Source organism: Mastigoproctus giganteus, chromosome 13 (genome assembly GCF_048544385.1).
Source record: "Mastigoproctus giganteus isolate SK-2022 chromosome 13, ASM4854438v1, whole genome shotgun sequence".
Classification (NCBI taxonomy): domain Eukaryota; kingdom Metazoa; phylum Arthropoda; class Arachnida; order Uropygi; family Thelyphonidae; genus Mastigoproctus; species Mastigoproctus giganteus.
The window spans coordinates 87,557,578-87,581,127 of NC_143587.1; the positions used below are offsets into that span (position 1 = coordinate 87,557,578).

Here is a 23,550-nt window from a genome sequence, read left to right on the forward strand (position 1 = left end):
GGACGCAATGAATGTAATTGTATTTGTTGTATTTACTGGATGTAATTTGGTGGAGGTCAGATTTCAGTTCCCGTTATACTAGTTTTACAATTTTGAAGGGAAACTTCTTTAGGCGCGTTCCAAGCAGTTTTTAGGTGGGAGTAACTTGCGTTCGCGAGTTAACAAAAATCACAACGAAAATGTGACCATCAAACAAAGTACACCATAAATAAACGCAGTACAGCTGATTTCAACAGCCAACTATCATTCTAGGCTGAATACACCGGTTCTCGTCTGATCACCGAAGTTAAGCAGCATTAGGCCTGGTTAGTACTTGGGAGGGTGACCACCTGGGAATACCGGGTGTAGTTGGCTTCTTTTGTTTAATTTTTTTTCATTACAGTTTAATTTATCTTCTACTGGACCAAATTTAATCTTAGCTTTATACTAGAAGAAAAATTTTGAAACCTCTGAAAATTGCAGCAGATTTATAATATAAACACAACCGTAAAAGATAAGCCTCCCCACACTCGAGTGGAAAAAACCCAATTTCGAATCCAGTCAATGAAGCGTTTATAGGCCTCTTTCGCAATGTAACTGAGTTAGGACTCGGGCATAGATAGTGTATATATATATATATATATATATATATATATTTTTTTTTTGTTTTTGTTTTTTCCGTCCAGCAAACAGCAAATCGACCATAGAACACACGCAATTTACAGACTTATTATATGCTTAAGTTGCTGGTGCACCTAAAAGCCTACAACAAACGCAACAAGCTTAATATAAGAACCTCCCTGCTAAGAAAGTTTTCATCGCTAATTATCACGAGTCCATAATTTTGCTGGACAACAGCAATAATTGACATTCTGCCTTCCCTAATGTCACAAATTAATTGCGACCATCTAGAATAGATTTCTGAATTACAAAGAAACTGTATTGTGCTTCACTGTGCGTGCTCATTTTAATATGTTTGGAGTGTAGTGCCCTTTGATAGCGAAATAAAATTTATTTTCACCACGAAGTAAAAAAGACTGAGTTCGAATCCCGTGAATAACTCGAGGAATTTATTATTTATTTGTTATTATTTTTTTTTTTCACAACTTAGCAAAGTTAGTCGATCTCGAGCGAGGGTTGCTTGAGGTTTGGAATCAGAAAATTTGTTTTGGTTTATAATTCTTCAAAAATTAAAAAAAAAAAAAGAAAATTCTCTTCCAAATAATTTTCAATTGAAAATAGTAACAAAAGTCTGTGTGTGTGTGTGGGGGGGGCACGAAAAAATGTGTGGTTTTCGTACAACTTGACAACACTAGATCGCCCATATAAAAGATACTTGTCCGCTTAATTGTGTAAACCGAAGTTTTGTTAAAAGATTGTTAATTTAAATTTAACAAAATTTAAATTAATATTTTCCGGGATTTTGATGCTTTTTTATTTTGCTTAAATTAATGTAAAAATTAAATTTTATTTTAAAGAAAATAACTTCAACGTATATTTTAATTAATATATTTTCATATTAAAATTGTACACTTACTGCATAAATCCTATGAGGTCCAATTTGGAGAATCGAATTTTGCGTAGAGGGCAGACAAATTAACAAATATTTAAGTTCATGCATTATCTCATAGATGGCACCACATACACCAATATAGAAAGTCTTCACTGAAAGCCTATTGTTAGGTAGCGTTTGTTTTTTTTTAAGGTGGGAAATCATAAAAATTATTCATACAGACCTTAATTTTATTTTCGCTTAAAACACACTTGTGCGTAATTAATTTAAATAATTAGTACTTTTCATTTGTTTTGATGATGAAATGGGACGTTTTACAGCATAGTCTCTCTATCTTGTGAGTATGGGCTTGGTACACCCACGGTTCTGAGCTGAATATCATCATTCTTCTCTTTCTTGGTGATTACCTTCTACTTCTACTTCTTGTTTTTTCTGTCGCTCCCTCAGGGTAATTGAGAATTTTTTTTTGGCTGATGCAGCATCTGCCTCAGGCTTCCTTGCACCATATAGCTAATAATAATAATATTATTATTTTTTTAATATAAATCGAGTGACATTCAGGCAAATCTTGCTAATCAGCTACCAGAACATATTTTCTGTATATATGTAAATATTCTGGTGCTAGTTAGTAGGGTTCACCTGAATGTCATGCACATAAATGTAACTCGGTATCTAAGGCGTGTATCTGTTTCCGTCACGGTATGTGTGATTTTTGTATCGTTACGTTATGAAATCATCTATAACTTTATTTTTCAATAAATCAGTGATGATTTTTTGGATCCATTGTATGTCTCCTTGCTGTAATTCTTTGGGAACCTTCAGTTTGTACGAAATCTGTTAATAAACTGTTCTTCATTATCTTCTTGTTACTCCGAACTTTCATTAGCGTCGTTAACCTCCGATCAAAGTTTTCTCCAGGATTTAGTAATTGTTCAACGTGGAATTTCGTGACGTGCTAGGGCTGTATTGTAAACAAATTTTTAATGATTCTATAAAATTTTCTTTTCTATTTTTTTCCAATACTGAACTCAAACTTTCACCTATGTCGTCTCTTTAGACATTCTAGAACTTCTTGAACTAGATCTGACTCAGATGATGTTACATTCGGTGGTAAAACATGGCTTTTATGATCCCTTCTTTGTATTCCTCACAATTGGGGTGTGAAGGAGTTTTATCCAGAATGAGAATAACCTTTTCAGGTAAGTTTTATTTTCTTCAAATGTTTCTTTTCAGAGGGTACACATCCAAGAAAAGCTTCATTGAATAATGCAGAGTCCATCCATGCTGATTATTATGAACTGGTAAGGATGAACGATTTATATATTTTTTAAGTTCTAGAATTAGTAGATGTATTAACAACGAAAAAGCGACAATTTGTAAGTTCGATTACTGCAAATTTTTTTTTTTTTTTATTCTGGTGCGGCAGGCTCCACTTTTTTTTTATTTTTGTAGGTAACCCCTTATAATTTAGACTTGTATTGTAGAGTTGTTGTTGTTCTCCAATCAATTTCTCTGTTGATAAATGACCCCAAATCTCCTATAAATTTTTGAGCAGCAAGGTGATCGGTGGATAATCGCTTCCGCTAATATTAAATACATGAATACCGTGACATTTTTTTTTTTCTTAACGTCTAAGCCATCCGTCACTTTCTGTAAAACTTTCTGTGCCATCAATCTTTTGATGTAAGGCCAAGACCTTTCCTTTGCTGCTTTTGCGATTCCGCTGATTGCAGTTCCGTGTTGTCTTTCTTGAATAAACCACAGCCATAATGCATTGTCTGCTGTCTAATTTTGTTTTCTTTAAAGTGGAACGAGAACTTAGACACACCACTTCAGAATTAAAGATATTTTAGGGATTTATTTATTTATCGTTGATGAGAAAGGTTATATGAAAGAATGTGATTTTACTCCCAAATTCAAAGAAATTAAACAAAACAAAAACGAATCTGCCAGATGTCCCATGAGTCATAAAATATTTAAATTTTATTGTGGAATAAGAGTTAAAAGCTTAACGCTTATTTCTTCTTTCCCCCCCCCCTTCCATTTGGTTTAAAAGGATCTGGAGATCGTAGATTGTCCATCCATGTTCTAAAGGTAAAAGTTTTTTGAACTCTAAGGTATAAGGCTGGCTTTGCTCTGCGCTGAACACCAAAATTCTTTAAAGTTTGGTTAGTTGTACACATTTTATGACTTATGTTATTTTTGGTCGGGACATATTACCTGTCTTCTTTGTTTTGATATTAGAATACACTGTTAATTCCATATTTGTAATATTCAGTAATACGGTTAAAATGAGGAGGAGCACCGTCGTACATAAACCATATGCGACGAATGATATCAAGTGTAACTTCTTCCAACAACTGATTTAAATGTTCTCTTAAAAATTGCAGTAGGATGCTCCTGTTAATTGGGCCGATTAAATTGTCGCCAATTGTTCCTACACATACATTCATGCTGAATTGTTGCTGGTGTCTTGATTGAATAATGGCATGGGGATTTTCTTCACCCCATCGATGAGCGTTGTGAAAATTGACCACACCATACCTAGTAAATACAGCTTCGTCAGTAAACAATAATACAGCGAATAGGAAGTGCTGATCACAAGCGCACACCTGCAGAATCAAGTACAAAAAGCTTCTCATGGCGAAAATTCAGCTTCAGTAAGTTCTTCTACTCTGTAGATGATATGGATAAAAGGTCGGTCTCGCGAAATTTTTCCCCTGGTCATATGTCCCGCGTTCTTTGCTATTGCTGTCCTTCGGGTACTATTACCATCATTTTCTTTAGCATGATTGAGGATCCGTGCTTCCAACCTAACAGTTCTGGTGCAGATGTGTCTACCACCATCTGAAACTTTCTTTCTAAATGAACCAGTTTCCGCAAGGCGTTCATGTATTCTCTGAAAGGTCTTAATTAGCACGTGACGATTAGGAAATTTTTTTTTTTTCTGCATACAGACGTCTTTCCTCGACTGCATTGCATATAGCAAGTCCATGCATGAGAAGCACGTCAGCCTTCTCTCTCTATTTGAATAAGCCTGCATTATCACAGCAAATGCGCAGTATCAAAATGTTAATAGCAAACTCTAAATGTAGTGCCCTTGTTACGAGAACTAACTGAAATCACCCAAAGATATCAAGGAATCACTGAAATCACTATATCAAGGCTTTATATAAGATATAGAACATTGTTGTAAACAGTTGAATACATTTTACGTCAAGATTTTAACTGATACGCCTCCAGCGACTGTGCTGACCTGCTCCACTGGTTGCTATGCGTATGAGTTGCTCATGCGTCTAAATTATTATATTAAGGTCACCCGTAATTTCTTACATAAACCTGTATTTGTGTCTGTAAATTGCGTGTGTTCTCAGCAAAACAGGCAAACCTGGTCGATTTTCCTGTTTTTCCTGGACAAAATTTCCTAATTTTGCTGGACGAAAAACCTGTTTCTGGGGGGGGGGAGGGGAGACCCTGCTATCTACGCCTGAGACCGACTAACTCAGCCACAGAGTGAAAAAAGGCCATTAAAGTTCCTTGCGTCATCGACAGGATTCGAACCCGGGCCTTTTCCACCCAGTGATGATACCACTGTGCTACTCGGGCAGATTGCTCATGCGTCTAGCAGTAGGAGACTGGTTTCTCTCAAAACGATCAGATTCCCTGGGAACATCGCTCGAGGTCTAGCCCAATACTTGTGTGTTCTCAGCAAAACAGGCAAACCTGGTCGATTTTCCTGTTTTTCCTGGACAAAATTTCCTAATTTTGCTGGACGAAAAACCTGTTTCTGGGGGGGGGGAGACCCTGCTATCTACGCCTGAGACCGACTAACTCAGCCACAGAGTGAAAAAAGGCCATTAAAGTTCCTTGCGTCATCGACAGGATTCGAACCCGGGCCTTTTCCACCCAGTGATGATACCACTGTGCTACTCGGGCAGATTGCTCATGCGTCTAGCAGTAGGAGACTGGTTTCTCTCAAAACGATCAGATTCCCTGGGAACATCGCTCGAGGTCTAGCCCAATAGATTTGCTTTGAACGTGCGACTAATGACCAAAGTGAGATCCAGACTGTTTTTTGATGATGTTTATGATTGGCAGTAATTGCTGTAATATCATAAAACGCACAGTATTTGTTCCAATTTACATTACATCTAACTGGCTCTTGTGGGGAGACGATTTCTCCAATCGCATCCTTCTAGATCCTCTACTGCTAATAACGAGGTTTTTGAAACGTGGCATAACGGGAGATGAAACGTCGATTTGCGCATATAACCCCGAAACTAAACAGCAATCATCCCAGTGGGAGACTCTTTTTATATAGACTCAAAAAGGGGGCGGAAAACGCTAATTAAAACAAAGGTCATGTTGTGATTATTTTGATTGTGAATTTTCTCCACCACGAATACGCTCCAGAGGAATAAATAATTTCCATGTTCAAGTTCTGAGAAGTATTCGTGATGAGGTCCTAAGAAAAAAAAGCAGGAATAGACGAATTCCTAGGAATGAATGCTTCATCATGATAATGCGCTATCGCATTCGTCGTCACTTGTACAGAGGTTTTTGGTCAGACACAGAATTCAAAAAGCTCCGTTTTCACCAGATATGACTCCGTGTTTTTTTTTTTTTTTCCTAGACTGGAAAAATCTTGAAAGGCTATCGATTTGATAATGCACAAACATTAAAGAGTAACATAACGAACCAGCTTTCGGCTTTCCAGAAGTGTTTCCAAGAGTACGAACAATCCTTGTATTTAAGGTAGTCGAATCATCACTCTATCATAGCACTCCGAATACGTTTTTAACAAACCTCGTAAATTTAAATTAAGAAATAATTGCCAATTACGTGCTGTAAAATTTTGTTTTTATCCAAAAAATGTATTCCAATTGACTGAGGGATTAAATCTCTCTCACCTATTCTTGTGCAACCTGTAAAGATAATTTAAAGAGGTTGATTAACACATAGATAAGGGAGATTAAAATAAATCAATGAGATGCATGGGTCGCAATTAATAGTATTTTTTAATGGTTGCTATGCAGGCTTTTCTTACAAGCATCATTTTATCAGTAATAACAGAAGGTTATCCAATTAAAAATGCATCCCAGTTTTCAATGCAACGACATTTTATTCAAAAATAATACAGAATTTAATTAAAACTGTCGTCAGGTATGCTGGAAGTGTCTGCCTTGCCCGTTAGACATGCGTGCGCTTCCTTTTATTAGTGTGGTTTATTCAACCCGACGAAAAATAGGTTCATTAGCAGCATGAATGTAGTTCTCGTTGTTTTGCTTCACTTTATTCAGAATATGTCTATTTTAAGTTACATTCTCGAGCGCACCCCACAGATAAATATTCTGAGATGACAACACAAAAGGCCCTCGTGGGTAGCACAGTGGTTAGAATCGCCGTTCTGCCCACACCGGGTATCCATACATTTTAATTCTCTGGCATTTCCAGCGAACTGGTACACCCACAATGAAAGCTACGCGGAGATGGGGGGAAACCCCCTGGCGCCGTCTGACACTAAATACATCTTACACCTGGTGGAAAAGACCCGAGTTTGAATCCCGTTGATGATGTGAGGAATTATGAGCCTTTTTCACAACGTGGCTGAGTTAGTCCGCTCAGACACAGGTGGTAGATGACTTTCATCAACCGGTGAAATACCACCACTTTGCTTATTGGAGGCTTGAAGTGGTGAAACCCATGTTTAGTCTCTAGAGCAAAGTTTCCGGCATCTCCCTCCCCCCATACTTCTCCTTCAACCCATGCACGGTACTAAGTACTATAGGTTTTGATACCTTTCGTGTTTGGGTTTTTCACAAAAAAAAAAAAAAAAAAATGGTTTTTTTCCTGAAACTCCGGTTTTTCTTCCAACAAACAGAAAATCGACCACAGAACACACGCAATTTACATACCGTATACAAAGAGCAATATGGCCTTAGTAGCTGATGCTCCTAAAATCCCACTACACAACAACACAAAAAAAAAAAATTTCCTTCTAGAATTGAATCCATTTACGCACCGCAATAATCAATATTGTACTGCCCCTCAGAAATCACTGCTTTGTTCCATCTGTTTAAAAATATATCATTCCATATCCGATAATAGCATGCTTCTCTGTTGCTATAGTTACCTTGGTTCACTCCATTGGCCAATGAGTTTCACGATATCTGTATCACTACGAACTAGCATAAACATATTAACACATTGCCATTTATTCTGGAACAAGATTACCGTGACTTCCACAATATTATCGTTTCATTTGCTGCTGATATTCGTGTATGATATGCAGTGGATGGCGAGTTGGATAACTTCTGCCTTTCTCTTGACCTTAATTTCACCTTCGTGATGCTCTGAAGGTTACGAGAGAATAGTGTATGTTCAGTGGGTAACAGGCCCATAGGAGCGCTGATGATAAAGGATGAATTGTCAGAAATTAAACTCTGTTCCTCGAGAGAGAGAGGGATGAGTTAATGGGAATCGAAACGTTGATAAGTAGCTATGTACTTTCAAACTATTCTGATAATGTCATCCTTCTCACATCAAAGGTTTCAAGGATGCTTCAATTTTGGACTTCTAAATGCAATATACACGTGCTGGTCAAAGCATTAGAAAGCTTTGCCACAGAGAGTATAATGCAGTTTGTGACAGTGTTCATAACAGCATGAAGACTTCACGTGTTGCAATTACGTATTCCCCAACTGCGCTTGATAAATTTTTGTTTTATTTTTTAATGGCAATCCCATAACATTAAAGGATACTGGAAACAATGGTTATTCTAGATTCTATTAAGGATTAATCGTTTGTGGATTTTGCAGAGTATGACAGTTAGTGTCCAAATCTGTCATTTCAACTATGTATATCTTTGAAAACAGCGAACAAATAGGACATTTGAACCATAACCAGAACTTTAGGTGGCAACAGATATTCTGCAACTGATTTTACTCGCAATCAATAAATACAATGATGCAGAAAATCATGGTTCTTGATTTTCTGTAGTTATTGTAGTAATTAACATATTTCACATATTTATTTACTTTAAAGTAAATAAATATGTGAAAATAAACATGTTAAAGTAAATCGCGCAACTTTAAAGCAAAAGCTTGGAAAAATATATATACAATGAACATAGAGTTATTATGCTGTAGCAACATTTTTTGCTTTTGTTATATAGCTAAGGAAAAAATGCTTTAGTTCAATAGTAATGTATTTGTTTAATCGTTTATTTATTTTTTCGTACAAACTCTCGCCAATGGAATGAATTGCTGTTTTAAAGTGGGGAATATTGAGAAATTCAAGATAATTATAATTAACACTTATTATTCAGTTTGTAAGGTTTGTTTATTCATGTAGGGAATACTGTGTGTAAGCGTCATGTGTCGTGAAGCAACTTATAAGCAGCACAAAGAAAGAGGATTCTCCCCTTAGCACACTGCAGTGGGAATGGTGGATTACAATACAATTAATAATAAAAATATACAGTAAAGTGCTCAATTTTTATAACAATTTGGAACTGCATTCAAAAGAAAGTGATGTAGCGAGAGACTGTTGTAATTAGCATAGGTACAAGAGTTAGTTCGTAGATTCAATGAGCTGATGAAGACTCCACCTGTGGCAAATGGAAGGTTTATCTTATAGTTTTCTTTAATGGACTCGACATTTTTACTAGTGTGTGTTGGAGTTAGTATAGTTGGAAATGAGTTGCTTGTTGAAAGATAGCAATTCTATAGGTCTTATTAGACCATAAATTGTCAGTCAGTTTGAAATCGGTTTAGGATCTCAATTGTATTTGATGGAAACACCCTGTTTAAACTTTTTAAAGGGGTTAGGTTGGAGCAGAAGCGATCCTATTTGCAGACCTCCGGGATGTCTTTGTAATTTTGATGTAGTGAACGGAAAACCGAAGACCTTAATTTAACGATCTAAAAAGCCAATATTCTACGATTTTCATGTGTTCTGGAGCAGATGACCAAATCACCGAAGCAAATAATGCGGACGGGGCAACACTCCTAAGAATGTACCCCTTCACTAGATTAGTATTGTGTATTCCGGCGAGTTCTTTTCTATAAAGCGAGATCGCGATTGAAGTCTTCTTCCTAGTTGTGGTGAAATGCTCAGTGGAGGGCAGCTTGTTGCCCCTGGTTACCCCAAAGTCCTTGTGTTTGACTTTCTGGATCGGCTGGCCATCTAGGAGTACGGGGAAATTAAATTTCTTGCGTCTTCTGGAGAAAGATCTGGCCTGTTTTTAAAGGGTTTAATTTAAGAATAATCGAAGCAAGTAAGTCGACAAGATCATTTATTTATTTATTTATATAATATATTTAAAAGTTTCCCCAAGAAAATCACAATAGCAACATTCCGTATCTCATCGAATCCATTCGAAACCAAACACAGTTATAAAATATACCAGTATAACATGGTAAAATACACTTTTATAATAAAGTACACCTTCGGTCCCAAAAATAAACGTTAAAAACCAGAAATGTTTTGCAAAAATACTGCTGGGGAACTAAGAGCAGCTCTAATAATTTAATAAAACTTATTAACGTCTCAGTGTATAACATCTAGACGTTTTTATACTTCACTATTAAAAATAATGTATATTGCGGTTACAATTTGATATGGTTATTTGTGCGCATTGTATAGATAATTAAGGGTTTTTTTTTTTTTTTTTTTGTAAGGTTCAGAGCAAAAATTGGATAGTCTTTTTTTATGTAATATTTGCTTCTTTAATATAATTAATTGCGTCAATCAGCTCGTGCGTCGTAGGGTTCTCATTGCAATATATGCAATTTTACATATGACTTCTTATGCAGTACGTGCACTGCCTGACTAATTAATTCTGAACACCTGAAAAGTATTTTGCGCAGGCCACATGAACAGCGATTGCAGCAGGAGGATCACATGCATGCTTTCACAACGCCTTTAAACTACTTTTGGGTTGAGTTCGGTCCATTCTACTAATTGAGATGTTTTAAAGTTCAGCGAGTGTGGCGAGCATGAGCAAACGTGCTGGATTTGAACGTCACAAAATGTCCCAAAGACTTCGATAGGAGTGAGATCCGTAAACTGGAGTACAGGGAAGGGAAGCGAATATCTGTTTGATACTCCCTAAACAAAATCAGAACGATTCCAGCTAGATGAATTGTGTTGTTATCATCCTGCAAAATGAAGTAATGCATTATCTGAAGGATCGGGTTTTCTAGGGTTCCCAAGTATACTCGCGAAATAATGGATCCGTACACAGGAACTAGAACTCATTTCCTGCCATAAAAATGCTAGCACTTTTAATAGTGAATAACACTATTTATTCATCTGTAGTGAATAGTATGAAACAGGATTTTCCGGATTATATCATGCATTTCCAATGTCTAGTTTCGTCTTTCCCTTTTCTGTTGGTATCATTGTACTTCGTTCGTTGTTTCCCAATTCTCAACGCCTTGTAGCAGTTTATCCTGGCTGTTGAACTTTGGCCTCTCAATACTTCCTGATAGTTCAAGCCAACCTATGCGCCTATCCCTGTCTTGCAACAGTTACCTACATCCACGCGTTTTCTGTTGGAAGCCATTGCAGATATACTTGTGAGACCATACCCTTTGATTTTCTGTTCATGACCATGACCTTTATGGAAGCCCCAACCACTCGGGTCCCCATAATGAAACCCGTTTCGAAATCTAAGTTTTTTTCCCCTTCATTGTGCTATGCTTGGTTTTTTTTTTGTTTTTTGTTTTTTCATTATCAGTATACTTTCTGCCAGTCATATGTCGAAGTGGTTTCATCATCCTGTCTCAAGGGTCATTTCATTTTAGTAAGGGATTCGTAATAAATCATCCTGGCGCTATATAATGAACCTATAATATAAGAGAACGTTAACTTATAAGTTAATCATGGTACGGGTAACGACCAATGTTGCTTTTGCAATGTAGTTCTTATTCTTTTACCTTAAGGCATATTAAGTATAGATGATAGTCCTTAATTACTATTCTAACGAACCCAAAATTTATTTTTGAAAGCACTTCTTTTAAGGCACTATATAGGTAGAATAAATAACTTCTGTAATTAAAATTATGTTTTTAAAATAAAACATTTCTGCCAACTTTCCGACTGTATTTCTTGAACTCTTCTTCAAAGTTGGCAACATTATTATGTAGACAGTTCAAATCTAATTTTAATTAGAAACGCAAAAATTAAAGGACGTGTCTTCTGGAACTACGGTAGATGTGATTCGTAACGCATTTGCATCTTTAAATTGCCTGTTTTGTTTTTTATACCGCCTCATATCACTGTTCGATCTGACCACACTGATATCAGGATTCATTAATTAATTCAGTGAGGTTAGAATTCATCAGATATTTTCAAGGGTGATACATTACTCGGCAAGACACGCTTCGATCTTATCTCGATTAACGTGTACCGGCTGATTACTTCCTTCATGCATTGAACAATCAGTTAGTCCACTTAATTTTTTTTTTTTTTTTTCTGACAGATAAGTTATTCGCCACTGTTTAGTTTAATTAGCGATTGTGTCGTAAAGTTACTGACTGCCACCATTTCATGGGAAATCGAGGTTTTGCATCAACAAATTAATAAAAGGGACTCTCATCAATTTTCTTCTTGATAATATTATAAAAGTAGCTTTCATATTATAGTGCCATTGATCATAACCATTAGAACCACGACGTTCAGTTTCTCAATAATTTTCCCAGTTCTTCAACAAAAAGGAAATGAATGAAGTGTACTTATATATGGAGTTCTTTTTCATTCTTTGAAAAATTCGCCAAAAATACAAGGCCAGTGTAGAATAACATTTGTAATTGAAAGAATTCAGATTTCTGGAATAATCCGAGGGCAATCAGAATTTCGGACATTGGCCTGACTTCACGCTGGAAGTATAAGCATTTATTTGCTGCCTTTCGAAACTAATTCTCAATATACCACTGCTTGTTTCGTCTTGCTGACAAAGCGAACTACTGAAATTCGCTTTCCCATTAGGTTAAAAAAGAAAGATTTATTCCAACCAGAACACATTAGTAATTTTCTAATGATACATAAACGCCATTAATCTTCATAACAGAAAACAACGTCCAGCATACGTTAATATTCAGTTTGCCCTGGGATGTACAGTAAACATTTGCAATTAAAACACGACTGATTTTAAATTTTTAGTATTATAATACTTTTGTATCTGGGGTTAGGAAAAATAGTGGTCGCAGATTGTGTAAGGGTGTCAAGTTATTTGATCTGGCCAACGGAAATTCTCCGGTGTCATTAATGATAATGCCCTTCATCAATTTAAAAGTTGGTTCTTGTCTCAGAAGGTCACTGATTACTGACATTTTGTACGAAAGCGTAGACCGGTTACTCTCTGTCTGTTTCTTCTGAAAAAAATAAAAAAATAAAATAAATAAATAAAATAATAAGGACGAGTTGATCGAATGACTTAGTTTACCAAGTAAAAAGTAATAATAGACACAAACAGATTGCGAGACTCCTTAATTAGTGGCCATTTTGAAATCTTTCCATCCGGTCCCAGGCTAATAAGAATTTCCCTTCTCTGCAGCAAGTTGCTATAGCCACTTAGGGATATTTGAGCAATGTCCGATCATATTGTGAGCTACAAAGTGGAAGAAGTTTGTTTTCAACTGCAATTTCGCATGCTGCAAGTTATAGTGCGTTTTTTCTAACAATAAAGTAAATTCTGTTTCATGGATTCTTTATGTCACTGTAGATAAAGATTTATGTTATCACTACACTAAAACATTATTAATTTATTCCTCTTTTAATACTTGACAGTTTAAATTGGTTTTATTTTTCGGTTATAACATGACGAAATATTTAGTAAGTAATGGCGTCGTGGGAACATTTGTAACACGTTACAATTGACTAAATAGATTTTTATATTGTGCCGGTTGAACATCTAGACAAGATGGAGATTTTGCGCCATCACAAGATCTATTAATTATTCTGCGAAGCTTCAAATCATCAGCAAACAGTTGCCACTCGATGTTTTACAGACTGGTCAACAAAACTGGTTGTTGACGGACTGCCAACAAAATCTTTATGCTATATTAATTTTCCCTTTATTTTTTTTATTTGTTTAGAACTGCACCTCGTAGGTGTTATTACAGTTGCATGTAGGACAGTCCTTTCTGACAGGTATTGCGGGTTTAGACAGCATTTCGTTAACAGAGTTGCAAGTATACGCTATCTTGTTTTCTTTTAAGAATGTAATCATATGCAATAAAGGCTTAATTGTAAGGCTGTTACTTTGTGCGAGGCAATCATTAGTAAAACTAATATCTAATCTTTTGTTTGATGCTTTTATAGGTGGAGCTGACGTAGTTTGTGAGCTGTGATCGTTTGGCTGATCTTATCGTGTCTATAATGACACAAGACTTCGGCATCCCTATCGCAGCCACCGAGCGAAAAAAGTTTTGTAATTACCTTTTAATTGTAGCTATGGATATGATGCTACCAACAGCTCCCCTAGATGGCGCTGTCGTTAATTACATCATTAACCGATTATTGTCATCTCTCGTTTATTTTATTTTTATTATTTTATTTTTTGTCGCTGTTGTTCGTCATTACTTAGTGTGAATTAAGCTGGGTGTTCCACGGACATCCTTCTGCCCTCAATGGTGGTAACAATTGACCAACAGGAGTGGGAGGTAATTATGGGTAAAAGTAGTGTATTTGTAGTTAATTAAATCAGAAATTAGTAGTAATTAGCTTCTAATTACCATACGGACACTGTCATTTAGTGGCTTATGAAAAATATAATGATGGGACGAATGAAACTAATCCGATGGTAATTGCTGCAATTGAGTTAGTCGGATAATCAGATCACACAGCGCCCTCTGTTCTGATCGAACAGCAACAAAAAAAAAAAAAAAAAAATTCCTCTACACATCATCTGTTTCCAGTATCCCTTAATTTTTGAATGTGCTCAATCTGTGAATCAGACGATCTCTTCATTAATGAATTACATTTTCCAAAATCGAAATACCCCTTCGAATTTGGACGTTTACATTTAGTATTCAAAACTGGGTTTGACTTGTTTGCTATTTCTCGCCTCTCTGAAATACTTCCCATCATTTTACTTCTTTTTGTTGTCCTAAGCCATCTCATGGATTTTTTTCCGTCTTCTTTTTTTGTATTGCGTGTCTTTTTTTATAAACGTTTCTCATCCAATCCGTTGCCATATTTGTTTTATTAATTTCCCAATGAATGTTCCTCGTCCAATCCATCTCCATCTTTCCCCATCTAAGCCTTTTGCTTTTCAGGTCTACACTTAACAACTGGTAAACTTAAGTTGTTATTGGAATTGAAATATATAATCTGAGATATATACATGGTTATATAATTTGCAACATTTAACATTTTAAGAAATATATCAGCATCTTTATCGGGGTCTTCATATGAATGTGTCTACTCTCAGTGGAGTTGGCAATTTGCTACCTAAAAAGATGACAAGACTACAGAGAAGTCGTTAATGTTTACCATGAATCGTAATGACGTCACACTAATTGCAATGGAGTAAAAGTAGTGTTAAAATATTACAGTGTGGAATTTTCTTTTGTAGAAATGTTCCAACAAAATGGACATTAGTGTCAAATTATAGAAATGGAATACTTTTGTAAATGAATTCCAGAAAAGCAATTTCTATTACTTTTGAAGAGATAAAACATAACACAAAATTTAATACATGCACATTTTATTTTGAAGAAGGAAAAACAATGAAGTTCGCCTTTCCCCCTGTGAATTTTGAACATCATATCATGAAGAGCGGCCACTCCTAGTTGTTTCATACAGTTGAGTACAGACTCACTAAATTTGATTCTTTTGCACCATCGTCGTGTATCCATTTATGTTTTAAACTGATGGATGCACACGGACACGGTTTTTTTTTTTTTTTTTTTATTGGGAAAAATTAACAGTAACAAAACTGAAAAACGGCTAAAGTGAGCAGAAAGCAAAGGTAGGAATGCTTTTTCTAAGAAAGTCAAGGTTCTTGTCCAGAAGAACATTACAAAATGTAAACAAACAACCTAAAGCGGATTCTACGTATTTTTTGTTATCTGAATTGCTGACTAAGACTTCCGTGGTTCATAGAGACCTTGTTAATCTTCCCTCAGATAATCGAGAGGCTACTGTAGTCTCAAATTAGTGTTTCCAGCATCATCCTTCGAAAACTTTTTTTTCGGAGTGCCTTTGTAAAGGTTCGGATAGTTTGTCCAGGGCCCACTATTTATAAAATGGCCTGGATGTCCTGGCCATTTTACTTTGAAAGCGTAGTAAATTTGATTTAAATCAGATTGTAAACCTAAATCTCTGGGAGAAGTGGACAGACACACAGAAAGTGGTCTTATAAGGTTGCGCTCCATTCTTTGAAAGTAGGCTTCGGAAAATTGAAAATAATAATAGTATTCTGCATAATCATGTTACTATATTTAATATGCATAAAAGGGGAAACCGATTTATTATTTAACAGAAAAGGAAATCAGTAGATATTGTTTAAAGCAGAAAAGCGTATAGCGTTCTCCAGGAAACTAATCTCGATTGATATAGGTTAAAGGAAAAAGAAAAAACCGTTTGATCCGACTGTTGCTTTCTTTACGACAGAAGACACTTATGAATATTTCTAATAAGGAAGACGAGATGGTGAAGGGGTGCATGGGTAACAATACCAGGCACAAGAGGGCAAAAAAAAAGTTAATAACCTGTCGAACGGAGATAGAAGAGCCTTCAAGATGAGCCCTTACCCACTCACTAAGTCAGAAAAGAACTCCTTGTTGATACTGTCACAAGGATCGTAATTTGCTTGTCAAACCACAAGGTTGCATTGAAAACGGAGCCATCCGAACTGAGGTAGAAAGCAGCGAATTTTTTTTTTTTTTTTTTTGTCTCATGGAGTAGATATACGTGCTATCCTTTCCGTCATCCGCTGATGCCAAATACTTCCCTCTTCAATAATCTCTCATCGAACCACGGATACTGAACTCTTATCTCAGGTAATTAGGCTTATTTTGCGCGTGCAGCGTAGCCAGAGACGCGAGTGCCGTCCGTTTGGATAATTTATTAATAGCGCGGAGTTAATTAGTTGTTTCATTGGTGCGGTAATTAATAATAGTTGCACCCTTCCCTTGTGCTCCCCCCACCGCCGCCTTCGAAAGCCGCCATTCAGACACGTGTGCACATACACACAGACATCCGGAAGCCATCCGCAGCGGCTCTTCATCTCGAGATTACTTCTCGATCGTCCAGCCGTGAGTAATTAAATCACTTATCTTCATTGTGACATCATTTGTCAGTCGCCCCGAACGGATTTGCTCGCTACTTCAAACAACACCAATGGTCAGTGTGTACATTTAATGTCTCGCGCCACCTTTCGGAGAGAACGTACGAAGAAATCTAACTACGGTGCCTGCCGGCGTTCCTTACCATGGATCAAGAGCAGATCGGATTCACCATTATTCACATTTATCTAATTATTTACAAGCACGATTTAGCGTAAATAAGAAAAATACAAACAAAGTTTCCTCCATCTTCATTTGAATTTGCATTCAAAAATAATACCTCCCCCCCCCCCCCGAATATGCTTCGTTATTTCATGTCTAGTTGCCGGTTGCTGTTCAAATTTGTCATTTTCCTTCAATTAATATTCAGCCCATATTTTACGTATGATTCCTAAATAAATCGTACATACTCCAATTCAGCTAGAGGGAAAGCCCATGCTGAACCTTTTGGATCTAACTCAGAAGCCAAAAACAATCCAAGAATGAATTCTTACGGTCTCTCTCTTAATGTTTTTGAAACTACCGTTCACAACATTTCTACTACCGTTCACTACCGTTCAGGCCAGGGGTTAACATGCTAATAAAAATTGAAAGAAAATTGCATACAAAGTAAAGAGTACTTACAAATGAAAATTTAAAGTTCATACCAAATAGTGAGAGAGACAGCTCTCCACACCTCCAGTTTTCAATTCACACGACAGTTTTGGGAATCATCATCACAATACAAGAGTCAAAACCAGATATGTTTGCAAGCCTGAAAATATAAAAATGACATGAATATACTTAGTACAACTGTTGTCGTTGTGCGGATAACACTTCATTTCTATAACTTTTGTCACATGCAGGTTTGTGAAGGTCAGCATCAAGTTTGTAGGCCTGAGACAGCATCTCAAAAGGGAGGAAACGATCCGTCAGGAAAAGTCTCGTATTCTGGCGGGCCAGTTTTGGAGCAGTCCCGCAAGGCTGGGAGAAGAATTTTCCAGAAGCATTAATCCCATATGGATTGTTAAGAAATAAATTCCGCAACCATTTTCACCGTGATGACTAGCCTTCGGGAACCACTAAGTTCTGAGAGACGGAAACCACATTGCATTTGCTAATGTTGTTCTGTTTTGCGCAGCAGATTGGACTTCTAATTGGCCCTCTTCAGTAGCTAATATTCAGATGCAATGAGGGGGTTTTTTGGTCATTAGGGTGGCAGAAGTCCATACTTCCGACGCGTACAGTAGTGGTGGGTTGACAATCATTCTGATGTATCTCTTAATGATTCCAGGACCTTTAATATGCAGTAGATTTTGTTTTGTTGTCCAACGCAGACTCGAGGCCCGAGAGGGAAGTTTATCCAGTTGAGTATTAAAACGCAGTTTAGGGAGAAACATTACATGTAAGTCAGAATGCGTAGTTACGACAGGGATTTGGGTGTTACCAAAAGTCGGAGCGATTATTGTGGAATAGATCTTCTTGGGGTTGATAGTCAGGCCAAAGTGCTGAAGAAAGGATACGATTTTCATTAGACTTTTATTAATGCGGTTTAGTGGTCAGGATGGGGTGGGACTGGGCACAATTGAGGTAAGAATCTTAACGTCATCGGCGTAGGAGATGATTTGTTGGTTATTGAGACTTTATCTGCCGCTCCAAAGCACAAACTTTTGCAGGACACAATTTTCCTTTGCTACTATTTATATCTCCAATTTCTGAACCAGAAATTTATTGGAGAAGCTGTCCTACTGCCAAACGTGCCTCAACTCACCTGAAGAATTTTTGCAAATCTTGGTATTTCCATCTTAGCAATCTTTAATCATCAACAGAAACCACTAGGGTCAAAACTTCTGATATATATCTGCTTTCTGTCAATTTCTGCCTTTTCCTAACCGGTCTTCGACTCATATCGCCTTTAACTGCTTTCGCAATCTGTATGCTTTCTCTCTCTAACTTCATTATAGAAATATAATGACCGAGTGTATAAGGTTTAGTCAGATATAACAAAATTTGTAATCTTTGATGCGAACTGAATGCGCAAAAAAATATCTAATTGTAGATCTGTTCTTAACGGGAGCCTCTGGCATTTGCACATGGCAGAAATGAATAATGAATACTCAAGGGTCTCCGGTCCTTGAATATTCATCAAGGACCGGAGACTGCTTCAACCTGCAAAATTCTCTCTCAATTAAAATTTGGCTTCGGATCACAATTGAGAAGAGCAGTCAACCTTATTCAGCTTTGCCCGCGGATCTTCCTCACCATCTGAATCGTGACGAGTGGTTTTCCAACATTTCCATGTTTAACGACCTCGACGTCTCTGCGCTTGCTGGATGACCATGTCGAGATGGATACCGCGACAACAATAAAAATCATCTGACATAAAATTGCAATTTTAAAAGTCAAAATTAAGTGTACTGTATATACTGGTAAAATTTTTAAAAATCAATTTTTAATCATTAAATGCTCGCCGTTTGTCTTGACCAGATAAAATCTGACTGAGTGTATAAGGCTTAGTCAGATGAATATAAGCGTTCAAACGGCGGGCATTTAATGATTAAAATGGTGTCACAGGGATCTCACGTAGAAGGACCATCAGCCCTCAGCAGAACCAGGAAGACGGTTAAAATAAAAACAAATTATCTTCCTACTATTAACATATTTTATTTATTTTTGTGCGCTGGCCTAGAAAGTGGGATCTTATTTTTTCCTTTCTCTTTCTACTTTCCTGGTTCAATGTGGTGTGAATCTGTAAAACTGATGTATGTTTCGGCTTTAGGCTGCGCCACTCTCTTCAGAACTTCCTTTAATTTAAAATAAATAAATATTTTTTTTTTGCCGGCCTCTCCCCTTTTGTGAAGGATCTTTTGCTGGTATCATTGGTTGGCCCCAATAATACGGGACTGATGGCACCCATACAACATGTCCTTATTCCTATGGGCGCGGGGCCTTTTAGTCCGCTTAAGATTGTATGTTTATAGTTCTAACCCGCCTCCTCGTGGCGTGGACGAGTACTTGTAAGCAGTCCTCTCGGTGATCGCTGCCAGAAACTAGCACCAGACCCACAAACTGCGCAAACATAGCACTACACTACTTACTGGTCATTTTACAGAGTTTGTCTTTAATCTTTACAGAATCTTAATCAGCACAGTGTACCAGAGCGAAGTTGTGCTGGTGTTCAGGAACACTCTATATAAGACAAAACACACAGCCCTCAGCAGAAAAGAATGAGTAAAATGGCTGTGACCTATGCGGAGCCAATCAAGAAAAACTTCATCTTTGTGGACTGGACTGCCATGTTTTTATTACAGGCTAAATCTGATATTTTGTTGGTAGGTTTTCTCTGCCTGGAACGTTGTCATCGGGAATTTCGCGTATTGGCTGTATAGGAGACTGCGAGACCAAGTTCTCTGTGAGAATTGATGATATGGTTGCGATGTCAGCCATTCTTTTCATGATCCCAATTATGGCTGGGGAACTAGCAGTAGCCAGTAAAGAAATCTGATTCCAAGATAGCCTTTCCTTTTAGAACCAGAAACGACGAGGGTTATGTACCTCATCATTGATAAGGTCTGCAATGAACTGGTAGAATCGGATTATATAATACATACGTTTCTAGGTGATTCAAGGTAAGTAATAAATGTTACCCAGGAAACAAAATGCGCCTGGGAGCGAGACACCAGCCTACTCAGAACAATACTCGCATCGCTGCTAGCCTGAATCCTTCTCTCTCGGACCATGAAGATAGGGGCATGGCATTGACACAGATGACCCTTGCATGTGAACCCACTAGCCGACTGATCCTAGGCGAGACATTTCAGGATCTCTCGCCTTGTCGAAGCAGGAACGTCAAAGTTGAAGCCAGACCCCTCCAACTACCAAGATCCTACTTTCTGAGTTTCCACGAGTCGCAGTGCACTGAAAACAGCCAGATTCCTAAGGTGGTTGAGGCCGTGGGCGTTTAATTCCAGGTAATACTAATCTGGAAGATCAGAAATATTATTGGAAGGTCCCCTTCCGATGTACAGGCGCCCACATCAAGGAGATTTCGTTTTGTGTTAACATTATATGGACTGGAGTATTTTATGAATGTTTGTTAATCGGTTTTTTTTTTTTTTTTTTTGTTATATCACTGTGGATGTTTGCAATGGGAATCTTGACTAAAGGATGTTGTTCGTCTTCAGATGAAGAGGATGTTCCATTACCCCATGTACCAGACATTATCAGGAAAATGTTTCTTCTTTGTACATCCAGTGTGGAGGTATCAAAGAACTATTTTCTTTTCAACCGCAAGAGATGTTCAAAATCTAGCAGAACCGGGGTTTTGATAATGGATATACATTTCTTTAATTGTACACTAACGGGATCCGGCGGGAGGTATTTTAAATTCTGAACTACCGCCGCTGGGTTTTATTTCGATGTCAACCAAAAGAGTATCATTCTGTAAATGCTTTCTGAAGTCATATGTGATATCGTGGAAAACACTGAAATAAGCTGCATCGCATCTTAAATTTATAATCGTAGACTGAGAAAACTGCGATGAACGGCAAATTTTCAGCTAACAATTAATAATAGATACGTCTTCCATTAGTGAAAAACGTTTGGTAAAGAATCCAAAGCCTAAGTTTGGCAAAAACTTACATGGCAAAAGCAAAAACTTCAGCCTGAAAGTACTGACCAAATGCCTTAGGCGAACTTTAACAAATACAGTAATGCTGAGTGAAGCCGAAGTTCGCGAACGAAGTCCAAAGAAAACTATCTTCACGATTGTATTCGTCAGACCTTCTACAACGACAATGCATTATTTCGTCTTCTCTGTTATTCTCACTGAAACTCTGCTGTAATTGAAGACTGCATACCGAAAATCCGAAACAAAGTAGAGGCATGGCGTAGAAGAAATATGTGCTGCACACGAATGGCACACATGTTAATAGGATAAAATCTTGACTAAAGTTACATCTTCTGTACAACGAGAGCTAATTTTCAGAAGAGTCTTGTCCCACTCAAAAGGAGGCTGGTGGACTGGAAGAAGGGCGCTGATTCCGTAAAATGAGATGCAGGTGATTTGTCCAAGTCTTGTCATTCGAAAGACGAGAGTACTATAGGGAGACCAATTCAAAAGTCATAAAATCAATTACTTCCATGAACCGAGCAGAATGGCTATCGACTCTCTCTCAGCAAAACATGTTAGCTACACATTTCTCAGAAAACGATTCTTAATTTTGCTGTTGGTTTAGTTTTAGTATCATCAGCAACTGGGGCCGCATTGCACAATATACAATATGCCTGTAAATTGCTTGTGTTCTCTGAATGATTTGCTGATTGCTTGACGAAAAACCCGAGTTTCCAGGAGGAAAAATCATGTCACCTGAGACCAACTAACTAAGCCACATTGTGAAGGTCCAAAAAATTTTGTGTCATTGACGGGATTCGAACCCGGGCCTTTTCCACCCGGTCTGGGGAAGACGGTGATTATACTAGCTGTGCTACCCACGAGGGCCTGAAAAGTGTAACAAGTCATATGAAACGTAATGAATTGTTCATGGCATCGTCAAAATGGCTGTAGGAGATCTCACTAGGTTCCACACTCATCAGCCTAAAACACAAAACTGCGAGTACACTGAGCATAGGAACACCGAAAATGGACATTTTGAGAGTGGAAAATGGTCGTTCTATCCGACTAACCCGGATCCAGTTGTTCCATGTTGTTGTAGGGTTTCAGGAGTATCAGCAACTTAAGCCATAGTGCTCTGTTATATTGTCTGTAAATTGCATGTGTTCTGGGGTCGATTTTCTGTTTGCTTAACGAAAAACCAGTTTCCTGAAGTAAAAACCATGCTACTCTCGCCTGAGATCGACTATCACAGCCACCTTGTGAAAAAGGCCCATAAGTTCGAGTCCCATCGATGACGGGACCTTTATTACCTTGCAATAAAGGTCCCGCCATCAACGGGACTCTAACTCGGGTCTTTTTCACCCGGTGTGGGGCGGGCGGCGATCCTACTAACTGTGCTACCCCCCCCCCCCCGAAGGCTCCATGTTGATGACAGCAGCATGCGTCGTGTCAGGTGTCCGCACTTCAGGAAGAATGGTGGAAGGGTGATGATGTGTTTGTGGGGAGAGTTTTAATACATTAAGTCCCCTTGATACCAATGGATCATCATCTGAATGTCAGCTTATTTGAACATTGTTGTCGACCAGGCGTATCCCTTCACGCTCACGGTTTATCTTCCTGGCAATGGTCACTTCCAACAGGAAAATGTGCCATGTCACAATGCTGGGATCGTTCGGAAATAGTTCTTAAAGCATGAGAGCGACTTCACCATACTTCGTTAGACTGCACAGTTATGGATTTCAACCCCGCTGATCATCTATAGGATGAAGTGGAAAGAACTGTCCGCTGGCCCCCTTCCTGAAACAACTATGAAATGAGAGAGTCCATGAACCAGCATTCTCGTGGAACGCTTTTTGTAACTCGTCGAGTGCATACTCCATACCCCATCAACTTGAGGTTGTTCTGAGGGCTAAAAGAAGTGCTATTTGCCATTACGTCAGGGTAATAAACGGGACAAAAATTTCTAGAACTTTACTTATTATAATTGAATAGACCTCATCCATCCCTAGGTGCCTTTGTACTGTTTAGTTTCAACAATTTCTCTTTCACTTTTTTCAGTTATCACAAAATCATTTAGCTCCCTGTTAAATTTGACAAATGTCTGGCATTCCCTGCTTTAAAGAATTCCTCATATGTAAATGCAGGACCCCTATTCATTTTGATGGTTT

The 23,550-nt window shown here is 37.7% G+C and overlaps 1 non-coding gene across 1 annotated transcript; it reads left to right on the plus strand.

The window, feature by feature from the left end:
• The first annotated feature begins 235 nt into the window (after nucleotides 1-235).
• Nucleotides 236-354, plus strand: LOC150076248 (5S ribosomal RNA). The gene has a single exon (XR_016547857.1). It is a non-coding gene; the product is annotated as a 5S ribosomal RNA (ribosomal RNA).
• The last annotated feature ends 23,196 nt before the right edge of the window (nucleotides 355-23,550 follow it).